This window comes from Halichondria panicea, chromosome 15, assembly GCF_963675165.1.
Source record: "Halichondria panicea chromosome 15, odHalPani1.1, whole genome shotgun sequence".
NCBI lineage: Eukaryota > Metazoa > Porifera > Demospongiae > Suberitida > Halichondriidae > Halichondria > Halichondria panicea.
The window spans coordinates 2492293-2509114 of record NC_087391.1 but is presented as its reverse complement, the minus strand read 5'-3'; the positions used below and the strand labels follow the sequence as shown (position 1 = coordinate 2509114).

The 16822-nt window shown below is 42.5% G+C and overlaps 1 long non-coding RNA gene across 2 annotated transcripts; it reads left to right on the top strand.

The window, feature by feature from the left end:
* Positions 1–4474: 4474 nt before the first annotated feature.
* Positions 4475–16449, top strand: LOC135348999 (uncharacterized). Of its 2 annotated transcripts, XR_010398841.1 has the most exons (4): positions 4475–4574; positions 5456–5517; positions 5611–7608; positions 7659–16449. It is a non-coding gene; the product is annotated as an uncharacterized LOC135348999 (long non-coding RNA). The 2 variants fall into 2 exon arrangements; XR_010398840.1 differs by having other exon boundaries at positions 5611–16449.
* The last annotated feature ends 373 nt before the right edge of the window (positions 16450–16822 follow it).

Sequence of the window (16822 nt, the reverse complement as noted above, 5' to 3'; positions counted from 1 at the left end):
GGTACGCTATGGTAACCATTCCAAGCATGGGACTGATCGTGCCTGATGGAAGGGGGACTGTGTTTCCCTGGTCTGGAAATTGATCCTGTCTTTTTGACACAAATTACCATGCGATGGCACCATGTGACTGGTGCACCCTGTTCCAGGACGCCAAGCCTCACGTCTCTGTCCAAACCAGCCTTGACTTCTTCTAGCGGGACTGGTATGGGGGTGTGGTGGGAAGTGGGGGTGGCTTGTGGGGGGGCCTTCCATAAGTGGGAGTGTTTGGTGCTTGCAGGTGTTGAAGGTGCTAGATTGGTAGGAATCAAGCAAGTACTGTTGGAGCTTCGCCCTGTGGCAGGGTACGGGGGGCATGACATTCCTGTTGAGGGGCGCCAATAGAGTCTCGACCAATGAGAACTGACTTGGGAGATCTGTACAAGCCTCTCTGCGATTATCGGTGTGCTTGGTGATGTTGACGACATCGTGGCCCCCAGGATTGGTATATTACGGTCACTCGGGTAACAGGTAATAGGTCCACTGTGGATAGGCCAAGTTTTTTCACAATGTTCAATCCTGCTAGACAGTGATGAAGGTGTGTTGTGGTGGCGCACATATCGTTATAGTCTTCACGTTCGATGCTAGCGTTGGATGGCCGCCTGTACCATTTGTCTGTGGATGGGTCGAAGATGTGGTGGTCCAACGTGATGATTCCGGTGGTGCCCGTTGATGTCAACCCGCATAATGTGTCAGAGATATTGTCTTCATGGTCGGTTGATCGTGCCCACAGTGAGTGCATGTGCATGTGGCAGGGTTCGCCTGACTCTAGTTGGCGAGTTTTTTCCATGGCCCTTAGTGCCACAGTATGTGCAGGCTTCTTGGTTCTTGGGGGGTGTGGCAAGGGGAGATGGTTTCTTCTGCTTCCGATATGAGCTGCTGGTCATCGCGTCCGTTGATTGTGGCCGATCTCTTACCCGCCTCCTTGGATGTCAAGACTTGCTCCAACGTCATGTCCTGGTTCTTGTCGCCGCAGCATGTAGTCTAGCAGTTTGTGCACTGCCTCTTAGCCTAGCTCCAAATACACGTATTGGCATGTTGCCACTCTGGCTACCATCGTGTTCTCCTTTGTTTTCCCTGTGAGAGTGCCTCCAGCATTCCTGGTGAGATCTTTGCGGAGCTGGTCATCGCAACTTTCCAACAATTGGATGACTTTGTCAGTTCCCCTCAGTCTGGCCGCTAAGTATTGCCAGTCCTCGGTTGTGCCTGCGGACGACGTGCTTGTTGCGTGGGCTGTTATTAGTGCAGCAGCGACCACTGACTCTACATCAGGTGCCTCGTACTCACAATCCTCTATTGGGCACTGGATGACTGGCATTGTTTTCGATCTCGACTGGTGCTCCTTAATTAGAGGACGTCTTTCTTGTGTCTTTGATCAACTTGGGAGAGTTAGCTCTTTATGCTTATCATAAATAATAAGGCTATTTGATCACTTGTTCAGAACTCCAATGTTTATATAATCGAAATATGTGACTCTAGTTCCTCTGTGATCTAGCTTTGGTAAATCGCTGGTACATATGCTGCCATCATGAATATTTTAGTTACGTGTCCAAGTTGATCAACTGCAACTGTTAGAACTTAATAAATATCAATAATACTCAGTTCAGAGTTCAGTTCATAGTTCATTCGGTTACACATGTTCTTACACCTTCGACCAGAGGGGGGTGGTGGAGTGATTCACTGGCATCACTGTGATGGTTCTGCATTGACCAGCATCGAAGTTGCTGATTCTCGACGTCCTAGTCTTGACCGACCAGTGGTAGTCTGTGGTGCCACTTGGCTACCTGCTCGTTCGGCTAGCCGCGGGGTGGTAGTGAGCGGAGGACGAAGCAAGTCCCATTGTCGGTAACAATAGTCTCCGGTAGCCGGAAACAGTTCCTCGTGGGAGTACGGTGTCGATCAGCACCAAATACATTCGTCTGTTTACTAAGTGTAGCCGAGCCCAAGGGGCGGGTGCTGCTTGGCATTTGGCACATGACCGAACGGTTGTCTCGATGTTGTCGTTCATTCCTGCATATGACAGCTTCTTGTAAGGTACTCGGTACTACCACTCGGGCACCCCAGAGGTCGTATAGAGAGAGTTCCTTGTTTCTGCAGTTCTTCTCCATAGTCGTAGGCCAACCGTGTTTTAAGAACACTGGGTCGAATCTGCTCTGGTGAAGGAGTAGCATCGGCATTTGCATGACAACAGAGAGACCACCGTGCGGACGAGGTGGATCGTGCTTCTCAAGGCAGAGTCGGTTATGAGTTCGAATGAGCGACGCTTCTTGATCCCTTCTTTCTTGTGTCCCCTGCACCAGTTTCTTGGATTCGCAGAAAGCTTGTGCAGTCCATTTCCAGGGTCGCAGTAGTCGGTAAAGGCAAGCTTCCCGTAATAACCCAAGAATGACTCCTAAAAACGTTACCGTGGGGGCCATGAACACTTTTTTTCACTGTTTCTGACCCTCTAAAGTCCTCAAGTGACTCGGGAACGTTAGGAAGGAAAGCACGAATCAAAGTGGAGCCTGGAGCCACACCTCGCTACCACACCTTACAGGAACCCTAGAACCAGTGACACTGGGCCACCCCACTGGTAGCTCGGATGAAAGCTGGCATAAGGCTCGGTCTAGATCGCTACCCAGTCCCCAAAGTCAAGGATTTGTTTGCCACACTGAAAGCGAGGTAGACTGTTCACAAAGAAAAATAAACAACTACGAAAGCCCTGGTATATTAGATGGAACATTGGGTTTGTACCAATCCAATTGAATGATACTCAACCAGCCCATCTCGCGTGGCTCTCACTTGTAGTGGTTCAGGTTTCATGCTATCTCGGTCTTTAGTGGGGAGTCTTCATAGTCATCTTCCGTCTCTCGGTCCTGCTTGTCTGCTGATTTAACAGTTGGGTCTTCCGTCATATTAGCTACGAAGGCACTATATCGATCTGCTGCAACCTTGTGGGTCGTCACACTTTTTGGATAGTTCACACGTAGCAACATCTCGTCAATTGATGAAAATAAAGAGTCTAGATGGCACACCACCCTACTCTTGAACGTAGCCACAGCCAACTCTGTCAGCAATGCCCACATGGCACTCAAACAAATCATCTTTACCAGAAGACCACATTCGTACTACATCAACTTGAATGGTGAAAAATCTAAGCCTGATCGTTTTTGTACTCACAAATGGTGCCATTTTCACAAAAGATAAATTTTCCTTACAGATCAATTTCGAACTTCTTCTGTTTAGCACCAGCATCCAGGGTAGTAAGCACCTCAGAACTTGTGGTTTGTGCTGGCCGACTCGGCGGATCCAGAGGAAAATAACAGTCTATTTTGGGTGATAACCGTTTGGTAATTTTCGGGGGGCAAAATATTCGTGGTTGAGACATTAACACTGGCCGTAACGTCGGTGCATAGCACTCCGACGATATCGGACATCGGAATCACGTGTCCGCCCAAAATTGCACTAAAATGTCAGTGAGCTGTGTAAACGTGGGAGCTTAACCCACAGGCTTAAGTACGAGAAGTACGATCGTGAAGAGGCTAGCCTCATGCTATGCATGATGATTTCACTAGAACAATAGTCAATGAAAGTATGAGCGAACTGTTTGCAGCACTCCCAGTGCCTTCCAGACTCAGAATCGAAACTCCCACGTAAGCCACGTATGTCATATCACGTCACTCTCAGACCGTATTTTATGATAGTAGGTGTAATGGTTAACACACAGTTAGTGACGTAGATGTAGCATTCTACATCTACGTCTACGTGTATGGGACTCAGCCCAAAAACTTCGGGCTACAAATAGAGACGCTGTTGCCGGGACGCAGTGCACGGTTCTTTTGGTACCCAAACTCGTATCCAAAGTAAATGAGAAGAGCACGTGTTAATTGTCAATCTGTGTCGTGACATCTCGGCCTTGTGAAATAGTTAATACGAGCTGTCAATATTTATATAGTAAATATACTTCAATAATTTGTTATCTTCTCGCTATTGAAACCATGAAGTGGGTCCATGGTAGTATTGACAAGTGCATTACTTTGCACTTTTACATGTACAACTCAGAGGAGGTACGCCAAAGGTCACTAATCAAAACATCACGCGGTTCACCACTAGCTTCATAATCATAGCAGAAAATATCGCGCCCCAGACGAACAAGCTTGAGAGAAGATATCTCAGATTTAATTGCAACCTTTTTTGATTGCATTCTTTGAAACCACAAGATATGGAAAATTAGCCTTCTGTAGCTAGGGTATAAATTTGGATGTACTGGTTTGCTGCACTGTGCACTGATAGAACTAGGTATAGCAAGCTTTCCAAGCAGGCAAATAAACGGTCAAGAACAACAGAAACGGTAGCTGTAATCCAAGCAAAGGTCAAGAACCCAGGACAAGATGATCATTAAAAGTGATGACCTTGGCCAGGAAACCAGCATACTCAGGCACATCTTCGCACATGCGCAGTATTGACCGCATGCCATGAGGTGTATTAGAAGTCATGAAGGTATGAAGTATATATTAAAGCTGTAAGATGGATGATTGGATCTCATGACTTGATTCATGGTGAGAATTGTGCTTTCAAGTCTATTGGATTTAATAAACCAACTCTTGTCAAAAAGAGTTGGTTTAAAGACTTTAACTCTTCTAGCTGTTTTTCCTGAAGGTCTCTTTTGTGTATTAAAGCAAAAGGTCATTCTCAAAAGGTCTTGAGAATGTAAGAGTGGTCAAGGAAATTTCAAACTGTCTGCTAGCATGGTAAAATAATTTGATATTGCCTTGATATCTCTAACAAGCGTTTTAATAGTTACAGCAACGTTTATAACGTTAGGCGTTCCTTTAGGGCCACAAAATGATGCTGATGCTGGTTACATCAATTACATAGTTACATCAATTGTATATTAATTTCTGTTACTTCTGCAATTGATACTAGATCTAGTACAGTAGTAAAATCGCAAAATATGTGTACTAGCAGCAGATAAGTGGATAAAACCACTTGCGAAATGTGAATTTGCAAATAAATGTACCTGCATGTGAAACTTAGGTAAAGTAGGTTTTGCGAACGTGATGAACACTAGCTCGCCAAGTTCGCATAATTATGTTTGCAAATTTTACAGTACTATAATTATATCTATAATCGCATGTTGTCCTATTATTCACTGTGATTCGTACAGTGATTAATCGCGTATCAGTAATTGCACGTCATCAAGGCAGTAATTGCACGTCGTCCAAATTACTACATTCACGACCGCATGTTTGAATAATGCCCGCGGCTACTTTTTTTTACTGAAACTGCAGCTAAAAATGTCCTAGAAACTGCATCAAACAAACGATTAACAATCAATAGTATGACCACTTGTGCAATAAGGCACTCATAACAATCACTGATAGCACTCGGCTACCCCTCTTAGCCATAATTAATTATACTAATTATGCTCATCCTACAGGGCTGACTGCAGCACGTCAATCAAGATCTTTAGTGATCCTACAGCAGTGGATTCTTTTGCAGGTGAATTGTACATAGCACATTTGTTTGGTTATGCGACATTTGAGGTGCACTAGCTGTACGTATTAACCCTAAGCATCTTTCTTCTGTTTATAGTTTATGTTATGTCAATCTGGACAGCAGCATCTTTGAGCTCAATCTGTTTCCTGTGTGTCTGCATCAAAGGAATTAATCGGAGGGCACTAATCTCTCAAGCTATTAATGTGCTACCATAAGAAGGTTTGAAGTATTATCAAGGGCGTATAAAAGAAGAGAGGGCATGCAACTCCTATATGAGCAGAGTTCAAACGTGGGCAGATGACAGTGCGTGAAATGCTAAAATAGAAACTTCTATTTTTAGCACTTCATGCAAATGCACACATTCCTCTGCCCACGTTTGAATTCTGCTAGCTACGTGTACTGATAGTGGAGTTGCATGCCCTCTCTTCTTTTATACGCCCTTGGTATTATGTAATCCCTTAATAACTGAGGCTATCGATTAGTAGCCTTGGAGCTATACATGTACTCTTTGAGTCTTACAAACTCAAGAAGTTTTTGTGCAAGCTGGATTAAATTATAATTATAGCCTTTCTTAAGACGAGGAAATAAATAGCGAGCATGCCCTACAGCAGTGGATTCTTTTGCAGGTGAATTTACACATAGCACATTTGTTTGGTTATGCGACAGTTTAGGTGCACTAGCTGTACGTATTAACCCTAAACATCTTTCTTCTGTTTATAGTTTATGTTATGTCAATCTGGACAGTAGCATCTTTCAGCTTAATCTGTTCCCTGTGTGCATCAAAAGAATTAATCGGAGGGCACTAATCTCTCAAGCTATTAATGTGCTACCATAAGAAGGTTTGAAGTATTATGTAATCCCTTAATAACTGAGGCTATCGATTAGTGGAGCCTTGGAGCTATACATGTACTCTTTGAGATACTACTCTTACAAGCTCAAGAAGTTTGTGTGCAAGAGTAAATTATAATTATAGCCTTCTTAAGTGTAAAAGACAAGGAAATAAATAACGAGCATGCCCTACAGCAGTGGATTCTTTTGCAGGTGAATTACACATGGCACATTTGTTTGGTTATATGCAACATTTGAGCTGTACGTATTAACCCTAAGCATCTTTCTTCTGTTTATAGTTTATGTTATGTCAATCTGGACAGCAGCATCTTTGAGCTCAATCTGTTCCCTGTGTGCCTGAAAAGAATTAATCGGAGGGCACTAATCTTTCAAGCTATTAATGTGCTACCATAATCACTATTATGAAGGTTTGAAGTATTATGTAATCCCTTAATAACTGAGGCGTGTAATCAATAAATAAAAAAATTATTAGTGGAGCCTTGGAGCTATACATGTACTCTTTGAGATACAAGCTCAAGAAGTTTGTGTGCAAGAGTAAATTATAATTATAGCCTTCTTAAGTGTAAAAGACGAGGAAATAAATAGCGAGCATGCCCAGTTACCAAGCAATTGGAGCCGCCTCCTGTATTATAGGTAGCATGACATTTAGTGCACAGTTGTGAAACATTCCAACATTGATGATTGGGTGGTACATCCATTCCCCCCACCCACCATCTTGCTGAGATATTTATAGTCATGTAGTGTACATGTGTAACGTACCGTTCTAGTGATGTGCACAGACTTTTCAAAGTGGTGGCTATTTTCAGCCCTCAATCTCATTTCAGCACAGAAATTTACCTCTTTTGTGTAATGTATACTAGGCCCACGAGGTGGTTAGTACCAAGCACCGCTGACACTGTGGGCACATCTCTGCCTTCTTATGCATCATGAATTTTTGGCCAAGGCACATACATACATACTTGGTCGCGAGAGTGTGCAACTCGATTGCGCAAAGATGCGTTGGGGGGGGGGGGGGTTATCTCCACTTTTTTTCCCCAGACTATAACTCCCAATTATAACAACTTTTTGTAAATTTAACCACCTGGATGAGCGTAATTATGCCTCCGTATGTGCAAGCAAGTTGGTGTGTCTGTCTCTAGCTGCTACAGTTGTTCAATGTTCGATGAAAGAGGTTCTAGTCATGGGTTTTGTGGATTAATAGTATAGAAGAGGAAGTAAAGAAGAGGAAGTATAGAAGAGGAAAAAGTGTATAAAATAATCTGACTTGCATCTGTTCAATTGTATAATTATGGTAGTTTTGTGGCTACTTTATATACCATGGACCTCAAGGATCTAGGAAACAACAAAGAAGAAGATTTTGTTTTCAATGAATTATAAGCGGAAGTGCATAATTTTACTTCATGACCAACAATCATACAAATTTATCATTTTCTTTTCTTTTAGTGCCTCTCGCTCAAAAGTATTAGAGTGTTAATTATGATTTCAAATTGACAAAATAGGTGTTAGCAATTGAATGAACATTAAACACAGTAACAATTTGAAAATAATGTGTTTAAGTGATAATAGAGCACATTGTGCTCGCATGTTTAGTGTGTGTGCACGCGTCCATGTGAGTATGCATGTGTGGTACATACGTGTTTGTGTGTATATGTGGTATAATTACATGCATGTAAGTAAATGTGGGTGTGTGTGTGTGGACTATGACATCAGAGAGAAACACTGTGTGAAAAAGCTACTGTTCATTGTCGGGATCAATGCTAAGATCAAGCCTAATCTCTTTGGAGCAGAGTAAGGGCAAGTATGAAATTTTTCTCCTTCATTGCAATTTTGACAGAGGTAAAATCCAATGATGCCTTCATCAAATTCGAAATCAGGAATATCTGGGGCGTACACATAACCAGGGCTTGATACGTGATTCCTTTGGTGTCTTGATATCAACTGTTGACCATCCGGGCACTTTGTTGAAGTTGTCAGCTGCTGGATTGTAGTCACATGCGTACGTTCCGTCGGGTGTTTCGTACAGGTACGGTTGTAACAGTTCTCTAAGCACTAATGACTCCCATTTATCAGATGTTCCGCAATATAAGGAGTGGGCAAAAAAGATATTTTCCAATTGACCATTGGGATGTCCTACTCCATGCTTGAAATTTTCCTTCCACGTGCGTGCCAGAAGATTGATCAATTCAGTATCATTGTATGGAAATTCCAGTGGAAGTTGGAAGCTGACGATCGTCTTGGCACGAACATGCTTCGCCATAATGTCTAGGAACATCGAACAATCGAGGGGCATTATTCTTGGTCGTTCAGGGTTCATTGGTAGTGGTCCTAGAATAGAGGTGAAATCAAGTGTATACACATGCGAGAAAACGTACTCCACAGCATCATGCATTACCTGTGAAAGTTTAGCGTATATTATTTGGTGTTTTAGAGATAGATAGCGTGCGATAATGATGTGTATGAGTAGAGGTAGATTGGACAGTGTAGCCATTGTAAAGGTATGAATGGGGACTATACTGTTGTAACTTTCTACACTGAACGATCTTCACCTGGCTGGAGCAATTTGAGATACTGAACGATCTTCACCATGAAGCTCTGGCCAGGGGGGGGGCACGCCCAACTAGCTCTGAACATGTGTAATGATATAAATGATCTTTACAACACTTCAATAATAATTATTTTTGGCAAGATAATAATAATCGTGAACAATAAATAATCAACAAATCTAGTTCGCAACAGCTAGCATGCAATTGTTCAGTCTTTATGTTGTATGATCGTCAACCGCTGGACATGCTTGAGGTTGAGGACAAGGCCTCCGGATCTCGACGGTGTGGGCGTATCTAGCAACGGTGTTGTGGTTGCAGGGATAGGGGTTCTTCTAGAGTACGGGGTGTTTGTCCTGGTCCTCTGTATTGGCACGTCGTGGCCCTGTTGTCCATGTCCTGACAGCTAGACAAGCATCAGTGAACTCACATCGAATTGAGTATAACGAGCCATGGCCATAGAAAGGTGGGAGAGGGAGGAGAGCGCCGTTATACTGAATGTGAGGAGGATATGGATATGGAGGATAGTCCATCGGATGAAATCGACCTGGTATAGGTAGGAGAGGTAAATTTCTGAAGGGTGCCCCTGGTGGAGAAAAAGGGGGGATGAGAGGTGGGTTGAGAGTTGTTGTGGCTGGTGCGGATGGTGGGTTGAGAGTTGTTGTAGCTGGTTCGGATGGCGGGTTGAGATCTGCTGTGGCTGTTGGTGGGTTGAGAGCTGCTGTGCCGGCTGGTGGCGGGTTGAGAGCTGTGACAGCTTGGTTCAGTAATGAATCTTCCTCTTCCATATATATCTTCAGGGACTTGTTCAACGTAGAGATTTCTGATACCCAGCAGTTTATCGTCAGACATGTTTAATTTTCCTCTTGATCTTCTCTCTTGGCTGTTTGACTGGATTGTGAAGCATTTTAATCACCAGCGCTTGGTCATCTGCTATTGCATTTGTCACCCAATCATCACAAATGTTAATGTGTGCATACAATGAATTGTTAGCTTTCAGCCATAACTCAATCTCTCTGGGGATACATAGTCGTACAGATAATGTCCTTTGTAGGACAATTTACGCTTTAGTTTTAGTGGAACTAGCTGACACTCTGAAGGTAACCTTGGAAGGATATCGCACACAGTGTCTACTTTTGATGGTACATTTACAGCTGGGCCATGTATACACTTTTGCTTTCCAGTTGGGAGTGCTACCATCTTCATAAACGGTACACGCAATGCAATTAACCTACGCTCTAGTGCATTCAAACACTTCAACTCATGAGGCTCACTGTCTAGTTCCATACCATTGATTTTAGCTTGAGCAGGCATGACACCTCTGGTAATTGAACCATCACATGTTTTACACACCCACTGGTTCCCATCGATTTTACTGGAGTGTGCATGCTTAGATAGCTTTTCGAGTAGGTTGGGGACAGCTTTAGTGTACTTACAAGGCTTGAAATGCACTACAGTATGTCTATACAACATTTTGTGGCAGCTAGTACAGACAAAATCAGGACCAGTTCTCACCTTTGCGAGAAACTTATCAATTACAACATCAATTGTTTTTGTACAATGTCTGATAGTAGACATTGTACGTCTTTTTTTTTCCCGCTCAACAATTTCTTGCTGAGTTTCGTTACTCCTCTTACGAGATGTAGATTGCTTATTAGCATTTTTACGTACAGCAGTCTGAGGCTCAGTCTCCTTATCTCTAGCTTGAGACGTGTGTGCAGTGTTCTTAGTTCTACGTACAAGAGTCTGAGGCTCTGTCTCCTTAGCTCTAGCTTGAGACGTGTGTGCAGCGTCCTTAGTTCTACGTACATCAGTCTGAGGCTCTGTCTCCATAGCTCTAGCTTGAGACGTGTGTGCAGTGTTCTTAGTTCTACGTACAAGAGTCTGAGGCTCTGTCTCCTTAGCTCTAGCTTGAGACGTGTGTGCAGCGTCCTTAGTTCTACATACAAGAGTCTGAGGCTCTGTCTCCTTAGCTCTAGCTTGAGACGTTAATGCAGTGCTCTACGTACAACAGTCTGAGGCTTACTTTCATTAGCTCTAGCTCGAGACATGGATCGGGTATTGTAGCATTTACGCACAACAGCTTGTTCCTCGGTCTCAATAGCTCTAGCTATACACATGGATTTGCGATTTTTCGCTTTACGCGATAGTGATTTGTCAAGACTTTCAGTCGCTAATGCTTGTCTTGCAACCAATTTCTTGCTAACCTTTGATTGTTTCACAAGAAAGGGGTGTCCACAGTTAGTGCATACTGATCGTCTTATATGGCCTGTAGCCAAACAGTGGGAGCAAACCTTTGTCAAAGGCATAGTCAGCCAGTAGTCTAGTCTGTGAGATATAAGTATTAAAGACAGAATTCAATCACAGAAAGAAGAATCTATAACAAGCAATCTAAAAGGCTATATCTTGTGCACACACATCTACAGTATTCTGGTATCATTGTAGTGTTTTGTGGCTTACCAGGACCACAAAAAGAATTGATTTCTGCCAGGATCTGGGTTAAAATGGAGTCTCTCACACGTGGTAATGAGCGCATGTGCAGGAATAAGGGGTGTGTCGGCAAGTTACAGAATGGCTACTAAAAATTAATAGCTAGCTTCTTCAGCAGCTCTTTCTGACTCTTGTAGCTAACAAAAAGCTAGCGCTTTAGTGCAAGGCTAACTTATATGTTGACTAGAAAGTTTGTGCGAACAGATGATGCTATAAAAGATTCTGAAGAGACTGCAACATCCTTCAATGTGAGTCACTAGCCATAACTTGAGAAAGAAGCTTTAGTTTGCTAATCCACGAATCAAAATCCAAGAGATCGTGACTAGAAGCCTATAGAAGCTGTCAGGTTTTGTTGTATTGCAAAATTACAGCTGGAATACACACACACACACACACACACACACACACAGTCAGCTGTACTCGTGCGGCTACGCCTCGAGGCATAATTACTTTACCTAGAAACTGTGCTGGAGGTTTAGAGCCTAAAACTGCACCAACAAACAAAGACTTAGGAGAACTAGAAGTAAGTGATAAGTGCATGTGAAAACTTAGCTGCTTAAGCCTCCCACTCACTTTTGCTTTTAAATGCCATCTAAGTCTAAACTAAAAAAGGAGACAGGGTCAGATTCACGAGCTGCAACTAAATTGACTTCATGTTTTAGCGTCCCCCTTAATAAACATGCATGCAGGGTTTCTACTTTGCTGCCATGCGGATTGTGCATTCTCATTGCAATTGCACGAGTCATGTGCTAATTTGCCAGGCCGCCTTTTTCTTCGCGGCTGGAATTGAGGCTAGTTTCTTGCACACCCAAGTGGAATCCAGTGGTTTGTACATTTTATTGCTTTCATCGTTGGTGGCGTTCACATACAAATTTTCAACTTGAAATGTGGACATATACAACAACAACAACTATAATATACGATCCAAATCAATGAGTACTACGTGAGGCATTTGCGGTCCATAATTGTATAAGCAAGATACTTAGAAAGTAAAGGAGTTATTGTGTATTCTTACCTAGTAGCAGGGTGACTTTTCCTTGTCCAGTGTTGGCTTAGAAGATTTGTTTGCATGCATGCGCCTCATGAAACAGTGAGCTTGTTGTTCTGTCTTACTGAAAAGGTGGTCGAGCAAAATCCTTCCGTAAGCCATAGCACCCTTGGAAATAAGGGTGAAGAAATAATTAGAAACAGTGTATAATTTATGTACAGCAACACATACAACATACACCACATGGATTCCTTACTTAATATGGCAACTAAATCACTAATGATTGATATGTTAGTTCCTTGCCCAAATGGTAGGTGGGCGGGGTAATCCCCATGAATGATGAGAGTGTGTAAAAGGGATTTCGTCAAGTTTAACAACTGAGGTAGACGCTGATGTAAGTTTCAACGGTGCAGCACGATCAGGATAATGGCGTTTTGTACCTAACCTAGGCTTCACTTTTTCTGCTTTTCCTGCCATTACTTTACTTACAGCGAACTAAAGTATGAAACAAAGCTAGTACCTTAACTTTTACACTGTACATACCACGTGCACGCCCTACTGGTCGTCATTTAAAAATGCTAGTCTGGGGGCCAGACCTAATAGCTCGGGGGCAAAATATGACGCTATCTTCCATCACCATACCCGCTTGTCAACCTTTCTTAAAGTTTTTGAGAGTAGCAAATTTGCTGAAAACTTCCTCTTGAAATTCACATGCATGTATAATGAACATGTATTGTCACAATTAATGTCAGTCTGAAAGGCAGAGGAGAGCAACCTAGTATAATCCATAAACCAACAGTTTGACTGGATACAACCAGTACAGTCTATTACCAATTGGCTCAACCTAGGACTGGCTCTCAAAGAAGAAATGCTCGAACGATCACACTTGGCAGTCCAAACATCATAAAAACCTGCATGCACTTAAGTTGGTACCTTGTAGAGATGCAGCAACTCCAGACAAGTCTATTTTCCATCGGAGGAGTGAGTACAACGAGTGCAAACTTGGTAGAGTCATCGCAAATCGTAAGAATGTACTGATTGCCTTGAGTGGAGCAAATGAGAGGCCAATAAAATGAATACCGAGATGGTGGCAAGGTGAAGTCATTGCATGCACGTATGGCAAACCCATTTAGATTTATGTCACTGTTAATAATAATCGTAATCATAATAATTATCTATTGACATAATTATGCAAAACAGGTCATCACTTTAACTCGTTCGGTTCGTTCTCCCGTATATCCCTGAGACACACAAATGCCGAATTCAGCCAGACTCTCAACATTTCTCTCCTTAAATTCGAATAACACCCTCTCCAGAAGGGAATTCTCTTGGACACTGCAGGTTTAATTCACTGACTGTAAAATCGAATGTGGGCAGAAGTACAATTCATGCACTCACTGTCTGAATTGAATTTTAGTCTTTCTAAGACTCTGTGTCTGAACCGGTATTATTATTTTGACAGTGATTAACACTTTGTTAATCGCGCACGGCCCCATTTTTTTCCGTGCTCTTGAGCTCCCTCTGCTTCCATCTCTAGAAACGCTTTAGATCATGTTTGTCATAAATACTGCAACCTGATTGGTTAGAGGAAATGTTCTAGAAAATTATACTTACTTAGAAAATCATGTACCAAAGATTTGATCAAGATAAGATAATAATCAGTACATAATAATAAGCAATACCTTGATGACAATGAGTGTTTTCTTTGGTAGTGTTTCCTTTCTTGCTTGTTCTACTTCTTTACTTGACTTTGGGGGAGCGAATTTTCTTGCTTTCTTTGCCACTGGAGCAGTAAGTAGGTTCTCACTGGCTGTGGAAGAGAGCAAATAGTCTACGAACTCTTCGTCTTGCAGGTCAGAGAGAGCAGATAGGGGCTAGTTGCTGCAAAGACAGAGCTGGAGGTGTGGCTGGTTTGGAAGGAGGGAAGGATGTGGGCTGGGTCTCAGTAGGTCTAGAAACCGTGTAATTGTAATAGGCGAACTCAAGAAAGCGTTCGGCACCGGAGGAGGCTCAGAATCCATTGTTTGTGCGTTCAAACCATTGTTGTCAGGTGTATGAGCGTTGTTGCTATGATCTAAAATGCTTAGACACTGTTTAGGAAGTTTCCACGTGATTTAGAAGCCCAAAGGGCGTTCTGTAGAATCCCGAATATAGACACAAGAATTTTATCTCCAGAGTGATGCACAGTCTTCAGAGGTTTTGGGTCTAGTGGAAAGCCACTTTCGTCCATGTTAAAAGGATAATCATAGAGGCTACTTTCTTTGAGTTTGTTCGAGGATGATATCGAAATAACTGTTAATACACTCTCGAGAAGAAAATCCTTTCCTGGCAAGTTGCAAAAGTTCTCAAACGTAGCTTTTTGTGGCGACACATAAATGTATGCCACCATCCTCTAGTAACACTTCTTCGAATTCCCCGATGGAAAAGCATACAAGACATTATGTCAATAAATTTATCTTTGCAAATAGGGTTGGCATTAGGCTCATGGCATCTCAAGGTGCTCCCCGTGTATACATACATGCAAGTAAACAGCCGAGGGTTAGCACTTTAGTGCTCTAGTTTGTTACCCGAGGCGCGGGGTATAGTCCGTTAGTTTGTTTGTTTGTTTGTGACACATGAGTCTACTCAACCTGGATTCCATAGCCTTCACACAACAAGTTATTTATTAGTTTTATTGTGGCAGATTTTGATGTTTAAGTTTCGTTGTTTAGATGTACACGCGGCCTTTATTCGAGGTATCTACGTATTTACAGCTGAAGTGATCCTGTACCAGAAACAATGGAACAGGGTCACTAAAATAGAAAGCTAGAATTGTAGCTACTGTTGTATAACTGATAGCTATACACATATAAGTGATTATGTAGATTACGTACAGACAAAATTAATGTCTTTCATAATTATTGGAGAATGAGTTGACATATCCTGACCAGACATGGAAAATCAATATAATTTTTGTAACAATATTTAGTCACTGCATGTGGATGTGGTCTTTGAAAGCAGATGAACGTAGAAGGTTTATAGAGCTAGCTAGAGCTGCTCTGTTGAAGTTTTTTACACCTTCAAGGTGACTTGAGAACTGAATACACTTGGAACACTTCAGGGAAGACACAACAGTCAGTCAGCCAAGAAATTTTATTCAATATTTTGTCATTTTCAGCAATCCATTATTTTGTTACTAAGAACTGAACACACTTGGAACACTTAAGGGAAGAGACAACTTCAAATTTTCAGCCAAGAAATTGTATTGAATATTTTGTCATTTTCAGCAATCCATTCTTTTGTTACCAAGTGCTTCTTTCTTGGATGACTAGCTAGTCTGAAGGCCTTGGTCTCTTGCTTTAATACCATACTGTAACAAAACTACTATTGATCTGACATTTTGTCCATACAAACTGATTATTGTCGATGATTAGACCGGAAATTGTCCGGTGACTGACTGTTATTATAAACCACTGCTTTAGTGCTCTAGTTTGTTTGTTTGTGACAGCTGAGCCTGCTCACCTGGCTGCCATAGCACTGCGTTTACAGCATGGATATACACAAGTTATTAGTTTTAATAGTGTTAAAGCTTCGTGGTCGTATAAAAACGAGCAAAGCTTGAACTTGCACGTTAGCTAACTAGACTACACGCGGCCTTTATTTGAGGTAAACTGCGTATTTACAGCTGAAGTGATCCCTTACCAGAAACTACGGAAAAGGCGCTCAGAAAGCTAGAATTATGATCGTAACCAAAACCCCATTCTCAAAAGTTTCAACAACCCTCTAGCTGTTACTTGCTGCTTAGCCAGCATTTATTATAAACACTCTTTTGGTTGCATACACACACACCTGTAGATCCTGTCTACAGCCGAGTGGGTTAGCACTTTGTGCTCTAGTTATCAATATTAACGGCATCTCGCCACAGAGAGACTTGTGTACGCCTACAGATAATTATGTCACAACCTGGTACAGGATAGAATGTCTTAATTATTACCCGAGGCGCGCGTGGGCGGCCACGGGTATAGTAGTCTGTTGGTTTGTCTGTTTGTCACGGGTATATCTACTCACCTAGGTACCACAGCGCTGCGTTTACAGGACCGTCAGCATCAAATGCTATACTTGCAATTTTGTACCTCTTCCTGTCCTCCGCTGGTGTTGGGTTGACTTGCAGTGTGTTGTGAGAGGTCATGGTTATGCCTCCTGCCACCTCTTGTCCATTCATGAGAGACAACACTCTCCTGGATGCTGTGGTTCTAGTCAGAAAATCGTTACTGGGTCCTAGATTCCTGAGGGCAGGGTGGGCCTTGTTCACAACATAGAGTTTGTTGGCCACAGGTGGCTTGTGTGCACCAACACCCTTGCTAGTCATGGGCCTCCTGTGGTTGTGAGACTCGAACTTTCTCCTGTGATATCTGGTCTCTGTGGAGTGGAAGGGTTCCCACTTGGGTCTGGTTTTGTTGTT